Below are 17,263 nucleotides of genomic sequence, written 5' to 3'. Positions count from 1 at the left end.
ATTTGATAGAGCACTGCCAATTTTGACCACTTGTTGTCTGTTTGACAGGAAAGCTGTTATCCAATTGTGGAGGGGTCCTGAGATGCCGTAGGATTTTAGTTTTAGGAGAAGTTTATCATGTATGATAAATATGATAAATAAATGATCTATTTTAAACACATTTTTCACAACCCATCTAGCTGGAACCAGGTGACTTTGGTAATACAAGCTTAGAGTTATTAAAAACAATTCAAGAATATAGTAATGTTCTCTCAGATCCTCCTGTCTGTAACAAATTCAGTTTGTTCTTTGAAGGCCAAGGTTCTATTCAAGTAGGTAGCAGGATAAAAAATAATTGTTTATTGTTTTTTCTTTGCAATGTGTTCTGTTTGATTGTTACTGTATCTCATTATGTTTTCCTTGCTCCCCTTTATTAAGGAAAATCTGCCTTAATAAATCTTCCAGTCTAACTAACCAATTTCATGCTGATCTATATTTTTTTGACACCCAAGGATGGCTGCATAGCACTGCAGGAAAGCAGAGAGAAACGGGTCAGAGATAAACTCAGTGGTAAAGGTCCCCTTATAGGAATAGAAAGGAATGATGAAATTCACCCATAACATGGCTTTTTGGCAAATGGACGTTTTGAAATTGATCGTGTCCATCAAAGTAGCAATTTTATAAGAATATCCATGACTTGTTTTTGAAATTCCAAATGTGCTCCCCGGCTTGTAAAGTTTTAGATTTTTGACTAATCCTGAGAGTCATATATAAGCAGTTTGAATAATACGGAGTGGGAAAAGACAACTGTTGTTTTTAAGTTCATCCTGACATGGAAATTGTCATATGTTAAAGCATTCCATATAATACATTCCTGGGTACTACTGGAAAAAATAGACAATATACAATAATTGCTCTACACCACCGCCCTTTCATTGAGGGCCACATCAGGATTGTGTTTGACTTGGGGGGGGGTGGGAGAGGCATGGCCAGGGTGGGTGCAGCCAGCTCAACATCACTCGTGCCAGGGGTGCCTGTGGTGGCCCGAGCACTCTGCCAGCGAAAACTGAGCTCAAGAGGGCCACATGCCACCCTCCAAGCTCCGTTTTTGCTGGCAGAGGATTGCAGGAGGCCATTGCAGCTGAAAATGGAGGTCAGGAGACCACATGCGTCCCTCCTGATCTCTGTTGTCACTGGAAGAGGTTCTGTGGGCCAGTCCTTCGCTGTTTCCAGGGTGGCCCCATGGGCCAGATCTATGGACTCTGCGGGCTAAATCCAGCCCATGGGCTTTTGAGTTTGACACCCCTGCTTGACACCCATCCTTAACAAAACAGCAATGTGCTACACCATTTCCTTTTGCTATGTTCATTTTATAGACATTAGGTAGGTTGCAAGGAGGAGAACTAGCAACTTAATCACTTCAAAGGAAAATCTAATATAGAATGTTTTTATGCAGTATGCTATAGTATATATGATTCAGTAAGGTGTTTCAGTAAAGTGTTTTCATTGACCCAAGTATAAAGCTAGATTTTCTGATCTGGTTATATTGTTTAAAAACTTTTGAAGATGAGATCTCATTGAAATGCTAGAATTTATGGTATTTACTTAGAAAAAACTGTGACTAACGAAAAATCCAAGAGTCACCCTATTATCTTAACACTATTTAGCTATGACAGACTTCCATAGTATCACTGTCAGCCCCTTGGCCAGGACATTCTTTGGATTTAATTGGTTTAAAAAATCCCATTTTTCAAATTAGTTTGTGCTTTAGAACATAATATCTAAGTCCTGCTGCATTTTGCTTTTTAAGTATCAGGGATATGGGATTATTAAAGAAATACATTCTGATTCCATACTTCTTCAGGTTTTCATTGAAATCTACTCATGTTACATTCCACATAATGTACATCCCATATAAAACATTGTCCAACATCATAAATTGCTCATTGCCCAGCTCGTTGTGAAGTCTTCAATGAAACCCATTCAGAAGAATGAAATTTATCTGATAAAAAGACAGATAAGCAGATTAGTTAAGGGGGTTCTGCACTTTATAAATATATTTTCCTTTTTAAATGTATTTTTGTATTAGGTTTTATATTTGTTTTAGTTGTTTAATGTAATTTGTTTTACTTGTTTAATATAATTCTTAATAAAAAGATATTATTTGTAGATAGTGCAAGCTTGATAGTGCTACAATTGTATTATTTCTTAATATTAAGGCTTCAAATTTGCCTCCACGTATTAATGGATTTGTAAGCCCTTCTGAACTGAATAGAAATTTCTTCTGAATATAAAATGCCATTAGTCACGTACATGATGTTAAAGCATTCTGTATATTTACTTCTGATTATCTTCTCTTTTGGAAGCAATTTCAAATTCAAATAGTTCAAATTCATTAAGAATATATAGCAATCTGGAGGAAGTGGATTATCTGGACTCTTGCAGACAGGTTTCAGACCAGATTATAGTACAAAGGCAGCACTAATTATGTTTGTCAGTGACTTTTGGTGGCCTCATGCTTGGGGTGGTACATTCATTCTGGTCATAACAACTCCAACTGGCAGTAATAGGATTGTGGTCACTGAGTGAAGCTATTTACTTATTTATTTATTTATTTATTTATCAAACTTATATACCGCACCATCTCCCGTAGGACTCAGGGCGGTTCACAGGTATATTAAAAACGATATAATAAATAAGCATTAAAACCCAGTTAAAACTAAATATTATCATGGCCTGATCACTAAAACAGTAAAAACCGGTAAAACCCCCATTAAAATTTAACTAAAACATTTTATTCTTAGGCTAGTCCCGCACGCTGGAACAATAAAGTTTTCAGTTCCCGTCTGAAGGTCTGGAGGTCGGGGAGTTGTCGTAATCCCGGAGGAAGCTCGTTCCACAGGGCTGGTGCCGCCACAGAGAAGGCCCTCTCCCTGGGGGTCGCCAACCTACATTGTTTAGTCGACGGCACCCTGAGGAGGCCCACTCTGTGGGAGCGCACAGGTCGTTGGGAGGCAATCGACGGCAGAAGGCAGTCTCGAAGGTATCCCGGTCCTAAGCCATGGAGCGCTTTAAAGGTGGTAACCAAAACCTTGAATTGCACCCGGAAGACTACTGGTAGCCAGTGTAGGCCGTGCAGGATAGGTGTTATATGGGAGCAGCGCGGTGCTCCCTCTATCACCCGCGCGGCCGCGTTCTGGACTAACTGGAGCCTCCGGGTGCTCTTCAAGGGGAGCCCCATGTAGAGAGCATTGCAATAGTCCAGGCGGGAAGTGACGAGGGCGTGTTGTGTCTTGCCCGCTCTCACAGCAGCCGGGGCCTTCTTATCTGCTCCCGAACACGGAGGAATGTATGCCTCCCGGCCCCAGTCCTGGCTCCATGCCCAGACAAGCTGAAGAGGAGGGGGCACCTCCCGGTCCCAGCCCTGGCTCCATGCCCAAGCAGGCTGCAGAGGAGGGAGCACCCCCCGGCCCCAGCCCTGGCTCCATGCCCAGGCAAACGGAGCAGCTAGACCCCTCCCCCTCCTCCACAGCATGTGAGCCTGAGGAAAGTTTATTTCCAACAGCTGCTGATTGGAGTGACCTTCGCATCAGAAGACTGGATAGGCGGAGGCAACAGAAGGAAGGGAGGGGCAGGCCTTAATGAGTGCTGAGTCATGGAGCCACACCCCATGGCCTATATAAAGGATCTGCTTTCTGGAAGTCTCTGAGTCAGGCAAAGTCGAACTTATCTTGCTGAAGTCACTTTCTGGTCTCCTGCCTGCTCTGAGGACTTTGCTAGGACTTTGGGCAGAGCTGCAGAGGCAAGCCTGATTTCCCTGACCCGGCCGTCAGCGGAGGAGTGGGACACGACAGGGCGTGAGTGACCGTGCGTAAGGTGTCCCGGTCAAGGAAGGGGCACAACTGGCGAATCAGGTGGACCTGATAAAAAGCTCCCCTGGCGACGGCTGTCAAATGATCCTCTAAGGACAGCCGATCGTCCAGGAGAACGCCTAAGTTGCGCACTCCCTCCCTGGGGGTCAGTACTTCCTCCCCCACAGTCAGCAATGGTGTAAGCTGACTGTACCGGGACGCCGGCACCCACAGCCACTCTGTCTTGGAAGGGTTGAGTCGGAGCCTGTTCCTCCCCATCCAGACCCGCACGGCCTCAAGACACTGGCCCATCACCTCAATGGCTTCATTGGGGTGGTTCGGGGTGGAAATGTACAGCTGAGTATCATCAGCGTACAGATGATAATCCACCCCGAAACCACGGATAACCTCACCCAGCGGCTTCATATAGATGTTGAACAGGAGAGGCGAGAGAACAGACCCCTGAGGCACCCCACAAGTGAGGCGCCTAGGGGTCGACCTCTGCCCCCCTGCCAACACCGTCTGCGAACGGTCAGAGAGATAGGAGGAGAACCACCGATAAACGGTGCCTCCCACCCCCAATCCCCCCAACCGTCGCAGCAGGATACCATGGTCGATGGTATCAAAAGCCACCGAGAGATCTAGTAGAACCAGGACAGAGGAACAACGCCTGTCCTGGGCTCTCCAGAGGTCATCCACCAAAGGTCATCCATCAAAGCCGTCTCGGTGCTGTAACCGGGTCTGAAACCGGACTGGAACGGGTCCAGATAGACAGTTTCCTCCAGGTGTTGAGGAAGCTGATTCGCCACCACACTCTCAACAACCTTCGCTAAAAAGGCTAAAAAGCGAAGGTTGGAGACTGGACGATAGTTCGCTAAAACAGCCGGGTCCAGGGAGGGCTTCTTGAGGAGGGGCCTCACCACCGCCTCTTTCAAAGCGGCGGGGAAGACACCCTCCAACAAAGAAGCGTTGGTAACTTCCTGGAGCCAGCCTCGTGTAACCTCCCGAGTGGCCAGCACCATCCAGGAGGGACACGGGTCCAATAAACATGTGGTGGAGTTCAACCTACCCAACAACCTGTCCATGTCCTCAGGAGTCACAGGATCGAACTCAGCCCAGATAACATTCTCAAGACTTGTCTCCGCCATCCCACCTGAATCTATCCAATCAGTGTCCAAGCCGTCCCGAATCTGAGCGATTTTATCAGACAGATACTGAACAAAATCCTCAGCGCGTCCCTGTAAGGGGTCCTCCCGAGCCTCCTGCGTGAGCAGGGAGCAGGTCACCCTAAACAGGGTGGCTGGGCGATTATCTGCCGATGCGATGAGTGCGGAGAAATAGTTATGTTTCGCCGCCCTGATCGCCACTAGGTAGGTCTGAATATATGACCTTACTAGTGTTCGGTCAGGTTCGGAGCGGCTGGACCTCCAGGTGCTCTCTAGGCTTCTTTTCCGGCGCTTCATCTCTCTCAGCTCCTCGTTATACCAAGGAGCTGGTCAAGTTCGTCGCCGGGTCAGAAGCCGCAAAGGCACGACGCGGTCTAAGGCGCCAGCGGCCGCCTCATCCCAGGCAGCCGCCAGCTCCTCAGCCGAGCCGTGGGCTAACTCCCTCGGAAATGGCCCAAGCTCCGTCAGAAACCTCTCGGGGCCCATCAGGCGCCTGGGACGGAACCATTGAACCGGTTCCGTCTCCCTGCGGTGAGGTGTAGTGGTCGGAAAGTCTAGTTGAAGGAGTAAATGATCTGACCATGACAAGGGTTGAGATATTAATTCCCCTAACTCCAGATCATTTAGCCACTGTCCCGAAACGAAAATCAAGTCCAGTGTGTTACCCCTAATGTGGGTGGGGACCGCAACTACCTGGGTCAGGTCCAAGGCTGTCATGGAAGCCATGAACTCCCGAGCTACCATTGACGAATCGCCCGCCGACGGCAAGTTGAAATCCCCCATGACCATAAGTCTGGGGGTCTCAATCGCCGTCCTGGCTATCATCTCCAGCAGCTCGGGCAGGGCTGCCGTCACGTAGCAAGGAGCCAGGTACGTGATCAGCAAGCCCACCTGCACCCCCCGGCCCCACCTCACGAAGAGGGTTTCACAACCGGCTATCTGAGGGACAGCGACCTCCCTCGGATCTAGACTCTCGTTAATAACAACCGCTACCCCCCCACCCCTACTCTGGGCCCTCGGCTGATGGCCCTCGGCTGACGGAAACCCGGCGGGCACATCTCAGTGAGGGGAACCCTCCCCTCCGTGCCCAGCCAGGTCTCCGTAATGCCCTGGCATTATGTGGGCATCTTGTTTAACGATCACTTTGCTCAGTGACTGAGATTTCAATCCGAATTGTGGTCATAACTCTCTTCCACCCTAAGAGACGAATTAGTTTATCAGGTTTTTTTTGCTACTTCTTTTGCATCTTTGCCAATTAATAAAGAGAACTGAAGATTTAGAAATCATAGAAAGGTATGGATAGGTGAGGTATATAATGAAGAAGTGTTTGGTTGCATTTTAAGAGATAGTGGTAAGTTTTAGTGTTGAATATACTTATTGGGTATGAAGGGGAAAGGTTTTTTTCTTTTCTTTTATTGGGGTGGTGGTTTTGCACTTTATAAATATATTTTCTTTTTTAAAATATATTTTTGTATTAGGTTTTATATTTGTTTTAGTTGTTTTATTGTAATTTGTTTACTTGTTTAATATAATCTTTAATAAAAACTTACACTAAAAAGAGAGGAAAATGCAAAAGGAATATGTTAAAAATACATTTTTTAAAAATAAATTCCAGTATGGGACTTTTTCTCATATTTCTATGGGACTAGAGATTCAGAAATTAAAATGAAGTCATATGGTGTACATTAGTGTTAAAGAAGGGATACAGCTATGAAAATGTTGAAAGACATTTACAGGCATAGTCAGTTTCATGCATTAATCTACTATGCACTCTCTGATATCATAAATTAAGATTTATTAAGTCATTTTTATTGCAAGAGTGTTAACACAATATAAACTACAGATGTAAAAGATTGTTTAGAATAAAAATGCATACAAGGCTAATATTATTTCGTTCTTGTGTTTTCCAAAAAGACATGTTGGTAAAGAAGCATGAAGGATGAATTATTTTCTAATACCAGAACTACCCAAAACATTTCCTACAGATTGCTCTAGTTGTGTCACATTTTAAAATTCTTTAATTGTAAATAAGAATATGGTTATCAGCAAAAATATGGCAATATGTTGTAATCAGTTCAAGTTTTTTTGAATGTTTAAGTTTGAAACATATAGAAGTTGTTCGTTCTTCTAGACTCAAGTCTATTATGCTGAAATCCCAGATAGTGGCAGTTCACTGAAACATGAGTTCAGTTGCCAAATATAGATGAGAGGGACAGGAATTACATAGTCAGAGAAGACAGATGTAACTCCGGGGCCATGATTAGCTCAACACTTGCCATGAACCAAGCTTTCTTGAAAGAATAGTTAAAGCAGCTCAAACTTCCTATTTTCTTAGAAAAAAGATTGAAGAGTTCCATTATCCTACATGAAATTCTTCACTATTTGTCCTGAAGATTTGAAGGGTTTGTATGATCTATTTTGATTCTTCATTGAATATATTTAATTATATTTATTTAAGCATTGAGAAATATTATTTCATATTTTGCCATTTTTAAAAGCTCCTACTGATTAGTATCCTTCTTTTTAATAGATTTATTTTTATTGTTAAAGACTTTTATTAATGGAGTACTTCTACTTTTGTCTATTTTATTCCTCTTTCTTAATTATCCCCAAAAATAGTCTTACCCAAGTATTTACTTGTGCTCAGAATATTTATTTTCCACTTTATTTTCACGGGATATCAATATTCTCTTAACATATCTGAAGTTGTTTATGTAGAATTCATGGTTTCTCTCAGGATATTGTTTGAGGTTTCTTTGACAAATAAGTATTACTGCCAAAATATTGTTTGCACATTTAATAATATTAGAAAAATTGAGAAAAAAGTGTGTGAGAGTGAAAGAGAAAGAGAGAGAGAGAGAGATGGTAAAACAATATATTGAACAGCTTGTGTGTATATTCAATACATTGTTTTACCATCATCATTAAATTTCTTAGTAATATGAGCATATTTATAAATATGCTGGTGTCTAATCAGAGAGGTCTAGAAATAACTCATAGACTAGTTCTAATTATGATCATGTCTGCTATTTGAGAGGGTTCAAGTGTTATTTTAAGTAGATTAGCTATCATTTAAATAATCAGAACTCTGGCAAAAGAAATCTAGATCGCCTGTATTGCAGTTCTCTGTATCTTGGTTCCTCCCCAGTTCAGCAAAAACACAGTGAATAGAGGGATTTGAATTCAAAACAGATTTATTGGATTGTTACTAAATGAATAAACTATAACACACAAACTGCTAGCCAGACCTAAAAAGTAATGGAACAATTGTAACCCTTGAATGGTAAATACCTTCTTCCATTATTAAAAATTATCTAGTTTCTACTTACGGGCTTCAATAGTTGCAAGATGTCTCTGTCTAAGCAGCTGTGAATAAATTGACAAGGGTGACTTTGAACTCAGCCTTTTCTCTTTTACTGGAATTATTGAATGAACTATTTAAAAATCGCTTAAGATATACTTTTGCCTGTTATCTTTTACTAAACAATAGATTTCTACAGAGATGCAAAGGGATTTCTATGAGATTGAAATACACTTCCCCATTCCTGTATTTTCTGCTTTGTTTGAAGGAACAGATATTCATAAAGAGAATGTCCATTGATTACGTACAGTAGACTTTCTCAGATTTAAGTTGTTTCTCACAGTGATGACAAAATAATGTTTGCAAAATATTAACCAAGGGGTTTAATAAAGTCTGAAAAATGCACAAAATTAGTAAGGAAAAAATTATAAACAATGTACTACTAAAATTCTAGTGTCTGTTTGATATTTTGTAACCTTCAATTGGGTAAAACCTTGAATCCTAGGGCAAAACTTTGTCAACAAAGGTACCTCAAACAGGTTATCTTTCAGAATGCCAGGACCCATTAGTCCCAAGATAATGAAATTGCTTCAACCCTGCTACACTGCTGCTGTTCAACATTGCCATGGTCAGGCATGATCATGTGATCTATATTTTCTAACATTCCCTGACAGCTTTCCACAACTCAACAGAGAACCTGGAAGGAACTGATATGATTGCCAAAACTCCTTACCACTTTCTCACTAGAAAAGTCTTTGATTGTGAAAAGCTTGGAAGAAGAAAGTCAGTGAAAAAATGATGCAGTCTCTGCCAGTCCCTCAGTTCAATGTGAAACAGACAAAGCTTTTGCTTTATTCCACAGTTAATAATTGCAATAATTGGAGAGCTAGTTCCTTGCTTTCAATTCTAGGGAAAAAAGTCTCACACTGCCCAAAATGGAGGGAAAAAGAGAGCAGTTTCACATTTTCATTCTAATCAAAACTTCCTAACTTGTTTTTTGATTTTTAGAATTACTTTTTGATTTTCATTTCAGGGTTGCCCCATGCAGTTTTCTTTTCTGACATGATTTGGTCCCTTTACAGACCATCTTGCATTTTTCTTGGACTCCTCAGCTGTCTCCTGTAGACATTTCCTGATACTCTTCAATCCTATCACCATAGATATTCATGGTCCACTGCTCATTGGCTACCACTCCATCTCAGTCCTCTGCTTTTTCGGTCACTCCTCTCTTTATCAATATCTCATGTAGCCCCTTTCTCTTGTCTACTTTTTTTACTATTATAAATATGTGTACCAGATTACAGATGCTCAAAAGAATCAGGATTTTTCAGCCTTGCATTTGATTCTTTCACCACCAAAAAAATTAGAATAGAATAGCATAGCATAGCATAGCATAGCATAGCATAGCATAGCATAGCATAGCATAGCATAGCATAGCATAGCATAGCATAGCATAGCATAGCATAGCATAGCATAGCATAGCATAGCATAGCATAGCATAGCATAGCATAGAATAGAATTTTATTGGCCAAGTGTGATTGGACACACAAGGAATTTGTCTTGGTGCATATGCTCTCAGTGTACATAAAAGAAAAAATACCTTCATCAAGGTACAACATTTACAACACAAATGATGGTCAATATATCAATATAAATCATAAGGAACAAAGTTACAGTTATACAGTCATAAATGGAAAGAGATTGGTGATGGGAACTATGAGAAGATTAATAGTAGTGTAGATTTAGTAAATAGTTTGACAGTGTTGAGGGAATTATTTGTTTAGCAGAGTGATGGCCTTCGGGAAAAAAATAACCTTGGTTCTTACAATGTTGACGACAGATTACTATTATTATTATTATTTTTGCAACATAGCAGCTCATCCTTCTATCTATTCTCTTTCATTAGTGAAAGCTGGGAGAAATAGCCTTTGTATAGGTCAGAATATTTTAATTTTCCCAGCATACAACTTTAGCTGTCCTTTCAGTATCTATACAAAAAATCTGCTACCTGATGACATTTGTCAAATTAATGTTGTATTTTAAACCTGTAAGATTGAACAGTTAAATACCATCTATTTATCTCCAATTGGTATTTTTCAATTTTTATAATCATACTAGAAATTTTCTCTAGCAATATAAGGCAGACATGTCAAACTCAAGGACCACGGAAAAAACAAGGGCCCGCCTGCCTGGGCATTCCCCCTGGGTGCATGCACAGGAGGCAGCAAGTGCAGGAGGACTGATGGTGGCCAGCAGCAGCTTCAGCTCATTGACCCTTTGGCCAGTCTTTTGCCTTCAACGAGAGCCAACTGGATGTGAGCCAGGATGTCAAATAAGCTGTGCTTGGCCCGCCCCACCTGCACTGCACTTGTGCACTTCAGGGCTCCGCAGCCAGGCGATACACACGCTGTCACCTGCCTCACCTTACCCTGCAGCAGCAGCAGCTCTGTCCAGCAGGAGCCCCACCAGCCCTCCACTCTCCTCCAGTCCGGGAAGCCCATGAGCCTGGAGGGAAAGGAGGCCAGGACTGGGCTGCAAGGTCCCAGTGCCCTGGAAGCTCGAGGACCAGGAGGCAACAGCAGTTTCTGTGAGAAAAGGGGCAGGAGAAGGAAGGAGGAGAAGGAGAAAAAGGCACCGGTCAGATACAACAGTTGCAGGGAGCTGCCACTGTGCACACAATGGAGGCATCGCAGCATGTTCGGTTGAGGGAGTGGGAGGAGCAGAGGTGAGCAAGTAGCGACGGCGGCATCCGCAGTGCCCACTGCAAACTCTGAAAGCCTTCTGTCGCTGCCTGCCAGCTTCCAAGCATTTTCTCAGTGATGGTTTCTGTGCGGACTATGGCGTCGCTGCACTGAGTGGGAAGGGGATAGGGTTCAGCCTCCTAAACTCAAACGTATACAGGTATTTCTCGACTTGAGGGCCGCATCAGCATTATTGTTGCCCTCAAAGGGCCAGTTGAATATACAGGTAGTCCTTGACTTACAACATAATTGAACCTGAAATTTCTGTTGTTAAGTGAGACATTTGTTAAGTGAATTTTGGCCCATTTTACAATCTTTCTTGCCACGGTTGTTAAGTGAATCAATGCAGTTGATAAGTTGGTAATATGGTTGTTAAGTGAAACTGGTTTCCCCATTGATTTTGCTTATCAAAAGCTTGCAAAAAGAAGATTACATGACCTTGGGACACAGCAATGGTCCTAAATATGAACCAGTTGCCAAGCATCTGAATTTTGATCACATGATCATGGGGCTGCTGCAAAGGTTGTAAGTGTGAAAAATTATCATGTCACTTTTTTCGGTGTTGTTGTAACTTTGAATGGTCACTAAATGAATTGTTCTAAATCAAGGACTACCTATATACAGTACTGGGCCTAAATTCCAAAATTAAGGTTCCACAACACCCCAGATTAAAATAATTCTTCCATGCTTTTACATAAACTAAACAGGGGGAGATTTAATCAATCCACCCATTTCCAAATTGCACTAGGAATTTGTCCTAATGTTGCCATTTTCCTTTGTGGCAGCCTTAGGGGAAGCCAAAGTGATGGGGTGAATACACATTCCTGCATATTGTGATGCACACTCTGACAATTCCCCCACGGATTTTAATTTTTTTTAAAAATCAATTTTAACCAAAAGATGGGGAGGCAGACCCTTCAAGCATTTCAGCTTTCCTAGGACTAACTCAATACATGAGTACTGATGTCTGGAGGTGATAAAATGACTTGTGAAAATGTGAGGGATCAAACATCTCAAGTCTCTTCTGCAAAATGGGGAATGCAGTAACCTCAACTCTGCAACCCAGGAGTCAGTTCAAAGGACCAAGGCCACAAATACACCTGGTCGGATAAACTTCTTTGTAAACCCCCACCGACTAGGAAGTGAAGTAGAAGTGGAGTTTAGGAGTCGGAGAGCAGAGCCCATGCCCCTCCCACTCAGCACAGCTGTGCTGTAGTCCACATAGAAAGCACCACTGAGAAAACGAGTGGAAGCTGGCGAGCAGCAGCGGTGGGCTTTCAGAGTAACCAATGGGCACTGCAGACACCGCCATCTCCACCTGCCTGCCTCTGCTCCTCCCACTGCCTCAACTGATCCTGCCACAATGCCTCCATTGTGTGTGCAGCGACAGTGGCTCCCAGCGACTGTTGTATCTGGCGGGCGCCTTTTTCTCCACCTCCTTCCTTCCCCTGCCCCTTTTCTCATAGAAACTGCTGTGGCCACCTGGCCCTTGAGCTGCCAAGGCACCAGGACCCTGTAGCTCACCCACACCACCAACCCACACCACAGGGAGACGGAATCGATTCGTTGGTTCCGTCCCAGGTGCCTGATGGGTTTCTGATGGGTGCCTGAGAGGTTTCTGACGGAGCTTGGGCCACTTCCTGAGGACCTGGCTCACGGCTCGGCAGAAGAACTAGTCGCTGCCTGGGAAAGGTCGGCGGCTGGGGCTTTGGACTGAGTTGTGCCTTTGCGGCCTCTGACCCGGTGCCGATCCCGACCAGCTCCCTGGTATTCCAAGGAGCTGAGAGAGATGAAGCGCTGGAAAAGACGCCTAGAGAGTGATTGGAGGGCTAGCCGTTCTGAACCTGATCGAACACTAGTTAGGTCCTAAATTTAGACCTACCTGGTGGCGATAAGAGTGGCAAAATGTGAGTATTTTTCGACTCTTATTGCATCGTAGATAACTGCCCAGCCTCCCTGTTTAGGGTGACTCGCTCCCTACTTCATCAGGGGGCGCGGGAGGACCCCTTGCAGGGTCATGCTGAGGATTTTGGTCAATATCTGCATGATAAAATCGCTCAGATGGACTTTATGGGATGGACTCTGATTGGGTGGATTCAGGTGGGATGACGGAGGCTGTTCTTGGTGATGTTATCTGGGATGAGTTTGATCCTGTGGCTCCCGAGGACATGGACAGGATACTGGGGAGGCTGAATGTGACCACATGTTTATTGGACCCGTGTCCCTCCTGGTTGGTACTGGCCACACAGGAGGTTACACAAGGCTGGCTACAGGGAATTGTTAACGCTTCTTTGAGGGAGTGTGTCTTCCCGTCCGCCTTGAAGGAGGTGGTGGTGAGGCCCCTCCTCAAGAAGCCTTCCCTGGATCCAGCTGTTTTATCAAATTACTGTCCTGTCTCCAACCTTCGTTTTTTGGCAAAGCTTGTTGAGAGTGTGGTTGCACGACAGTTCCCTCAGTACCTGGTTGAAACTGTCTATTTAGACCCATAACAGTCTGGCTTCCGACCTGGGTACAGCACAGAGACGGCTTTGGTCACGTTGGTGGATGATCTCTGGAGGGCTCGAGACAGGGGCTGTTCCTCTGTCCTTGTCCTATTAGACCTCTCAGCGGCTTTTGATACCATCGACCGTGATATCTTGCTGCGACGATTGGAGAGACTGAGAGTGGGGGGCATCATTTTTCAGTGGTTCTCCTCCTATCTTTCTGACCGGTCACAGATGGTGTTGGCAGGGGAGCAGAGGTCGACTGCGAGGCGCCTCACATGTGGGGTGCCGCAGGGGTCGGTTTTCTCGCCTCTCCTGTTCAACATCTATATGAAGCCGCTGGGGGAGATCAACTGTGGTTTTGGGGTGCAGTATCACCAGTACACTGATGACACTCAGCTGTACATTTCCACCCCTGACCACCCCAATGGGGCCGTCAAAGTGATGTCCCGGTGTCTGGAGGCTGTACGGGTCTGGATGAGGAGGAACGGGCTCCGACTCAATCCCCCCAAGACTGAGTGGCTGTGGATACCAGCGTCCCGGTTCAGTCAGATGGTTCCATCGCTGACTGTGGGAGCCGAGTCATTGGCCCCTATGGAGAGGGTTCGCAACTTGGGTGTTCTCCTGGACACTCGGCTGTCGTTAGAAGAATATTTGATGGACGTCACCAGGGGAGCCTTTTATCAAGTGCGCCTGATTCGCCAGTTGCGCCCCTTCATAGACCGGGATGCCTTGTGCACGGTCACTCGCGCCCTCGTCACTTCCCGCCTGGACTACTGTAACGCTGTCTACATGGGGCTCCCCTTGAAGAGCACCCGGAGGCTCCAACTGGTCCAGAATGCGGCTGCGCGGGTGATAGAGGGAGCCACCCGTGGCTCCCATATAACACCTCTCCTGCGCAAGCTGCACTGGTTGCTGGTGGTCTTCCGGGTGCAATTCAAGGTGTTGGTAACTATCTTTAAAGCGCTCCATGGCTTAGGACCGGGTTATTTATGGGACTTGCTACCACCGATAGCCTCCCATCGACCTGTGCGCTCCCACAGGGAGGGTCTCCTCAGGGTGCCGTCAGCCAAACAATGTCGGCTGGCAACCCCCAGGGGGAGAGCCTTCTCTGTGGGGGCACCTACCCTCTGGAACGAGCTTCCTCTGGGGTTACGATCACTCCCTGACCCCCGGACCTTCCGACGCGAGCTCAAGACCTTTTTATTTCATCGCGCGGGGCTGGCCTAATGTGTTATGGTTTTTAATTGGGGTTTTACTACAAATTCTCATCACTTATATATTTCTTCAATTGTCATAACATTTAATGTCCGATCTTCCAATACTACTCCATCAATCAAATATCATTACGAATAAAATTTCTCAAATACAATATTTCCAATTTAACTTCATAACTTTTACTGTCTATAAACGTGTCAATTAAAACAAATAATCATTTAAGCTACATCCACAATATAACAGTAAACAGTTAAAATCATTACATCCACAACATTACCTAAATTCATAAATTTTACTTTCCATCCTTCACAATTAAATAATATCATCCCATAGGTTTATACCATACAAATAGCAAATAACAAAAATCCTATAATTTATATCCTAAACAAATCAATTCCAAAAATTAACCATAATCATCATATTCACATCTTAAACATTCCTCCCCTCCCCTCTCCTATTCTATTTTCCATCATTTCCAAACCAGTTAACTTAGCATCTAACAACAAAGGATTCCCCCTCTTTAAAACATTAATATAGAAATGTCTTGCTTTCATAACTGAATTAAAGAAAATACTTTCTGCTTCTAAAATTCACTGACAAACCCATTGGAACTTCCCATCTAAAATATATCTGATGTTTTTTAAACTCATCCACTAAAAAAGCAAATTCTCTTCTCTTTCTTAACATTTTAGGAGGAATTTCCTTCATCATTTTTATATCTTGTCCCAATATTTGAAATTTATTTTTATAAAAGGCTTGCAAAATTTCATACCTAATCTTTTTAGTTGTAAAATAAATAACCACATCCCTCGGTACTCTATTTTGTCTTGCCCACCAAGAATTAACACGATAAATTCTTTCAATATTAATTATTGAACTTCTGGCTCCACACCCTTTATCTGAGCAAAGGCTTGCATAAAAATCTCTTTTAAATTTTCCTTCCTACTTTGCCTCAACCCCCTCACCCTTATAGCATATTCCATTAATTTATATTGTAATATTACTCTTTCTTCATCTGCCCTAACTACCTTTGCCTGTATATCTTCCATCTTATTATCTAAGTTCCAATTATTTTGATTCTTTTGAATTTCCTCTATTTTCCTTTGCAACTCTAAATTAGCTTTATTAATTTCTTCAGGATTATCTTCCATCTGAATACAAGAGCTTAATATTTGCGAAATTGCATCCTTTACCATTTTCATTTCCCTCTTCTCTCTTCCACCACTTCCTTAAAATCCAACATCTCTTTCTCTATTTCATCAAATTTTTGATCTATTTCTGAAAAACGAATCTCCAAAAACTCCTGTAAAGAATTTCTTAATTCCTTTTTAATTTCTTCTTTTAATTTTCGAATCTGAACTGAAGAAATTTCAAAGTTTTTAATGACTTTTGGTACTATTTGCTTAAAAGCCATTTTTTAAAATATAACCTAATAACGGACAAAAAGAGGTTAAAAAAGAAAAATTCAAAAAACTTTTCTTCTAAATCACTATAATCCCAAAGAAGAAGAAAAAATATAAATCATAAAATTCTCATTTCTTCCATTTAGTCAGTATCTTCCTGTATATCTTCTAGTTCCACACTAGCTGTTAATAAGCATTTCCTTAACTTTCGTTTCCAATACACACATTCCACAAAATGCCACTTGCTTTCTTCTCTCCTGTCTTCACAACAAATATATCCTCAGGGGCTTGCAGTCTTCTTACAAACAAATGCTAGAACTCCAGTTTCTGCTCCGTCCGCATTACAATCCATCATAAATCAATTTCTGCCACGGAGACTGGACGCTATGTTTTTTTCTGCCAGAAGGCAGATGCCCCCCCCCCCACAGTCTGGAGCTTTTCAGGCTATGGAAGGAGCAGTCCCCTCAAGCCTCCAGAAACTTTTTCTGTGGCTTTTTTTGTGTGTCTCAACTTCAGCCTGAATGCTCATCTCTCCCTCTTTGCCCGAGAGAAGAGATTTACAAGCTGTCGGACTTGATTTACAATGTCCTGACAGCTCTACAGACTACGGAGTTAGCAGTCTAAACAAGACTGCTTTCAACGAAGTGGAGGCAGACCGGAAGTCTCCGCCACTTTAAGACTTATGGACTTCAACTCCCAGAATTCCTCAGCCAGCTTTGCTGTCTTAAAGTCTTAAAAGTGGCCAAGGTTAGAGACCTCTGCTATAGATGCACTTTCATGGACCACTGAAAGGAAGAAATAATAATAACAACAACAACAACAACAACAACAGAGTTGGAAGGGACCTTGGAGGTCTTCTAGTCCAACCCCCTGCCCAGGGCCAATGGCTCACATGCTTTGCCCAAGAGTGTGATAGGCAATAGTCTTTTAAGGGGCTGCTAGAAAGAAGGGAAGGAAGTATTTTCCAAAGCACCAGAAGGCAAAACAAGAAGCAATGGATGGAAACTCAACAAAGAGAGAAGCAACCTAAAACTAAGGACAAACTTCCTCACAGTGTGAACCTATATAGGTTTCAGTCATAATTTCACATATAAAATAGCCATTCATGTAATACAACCTGC

General features: G+C 43.2%; 1 protein-coding gene across 7 annotated transcripts in view; it reads left to right on the top strand.

The window, feature by feature from the left end:
• Nucleotides 1–7,256: 7,256 nt before the first annotated feature.
• The window catches only part of PALLD (palladin, cytoskeletal associated protein), a 567,705-nt gene continuing 557,698 nt past the window's right edge, over nucleotides 7,257–17,263 (top strand). For all 7 annotated transcript variants that reach the window (XM_058192526.1, XM_058192524.1, XM_058192521.1 and 4 more), the window contains exon 1: nucleotides 7,257–7,398. The gene's annotated coding sequence lies outside the window, so the exon portion shown is untranslated. The remainder of the gene's footprint in view (nucleotides 7,399–17,263) is intronic.

The sequence above is a fragment of the Ahaetulla prasina genome, chromosome 8, assembly GCF_028640845.1.
Source record: "Ahaetulla prasina isolate Xishuangbanna chromosome 8, ASM2864084v1, whole genome shotgun sequence".
Lineage (NCBI taxonomy): Eukaryota > Metazoa > Chordata > Lepidosauria > Squamata > Colubridae > Ahaetulla > Ahaetulla prasina.
Note: the sequence above shows the minus strand (reverse complement) of the source record. Positions and strands in the feature narration are given on the sequence as shown.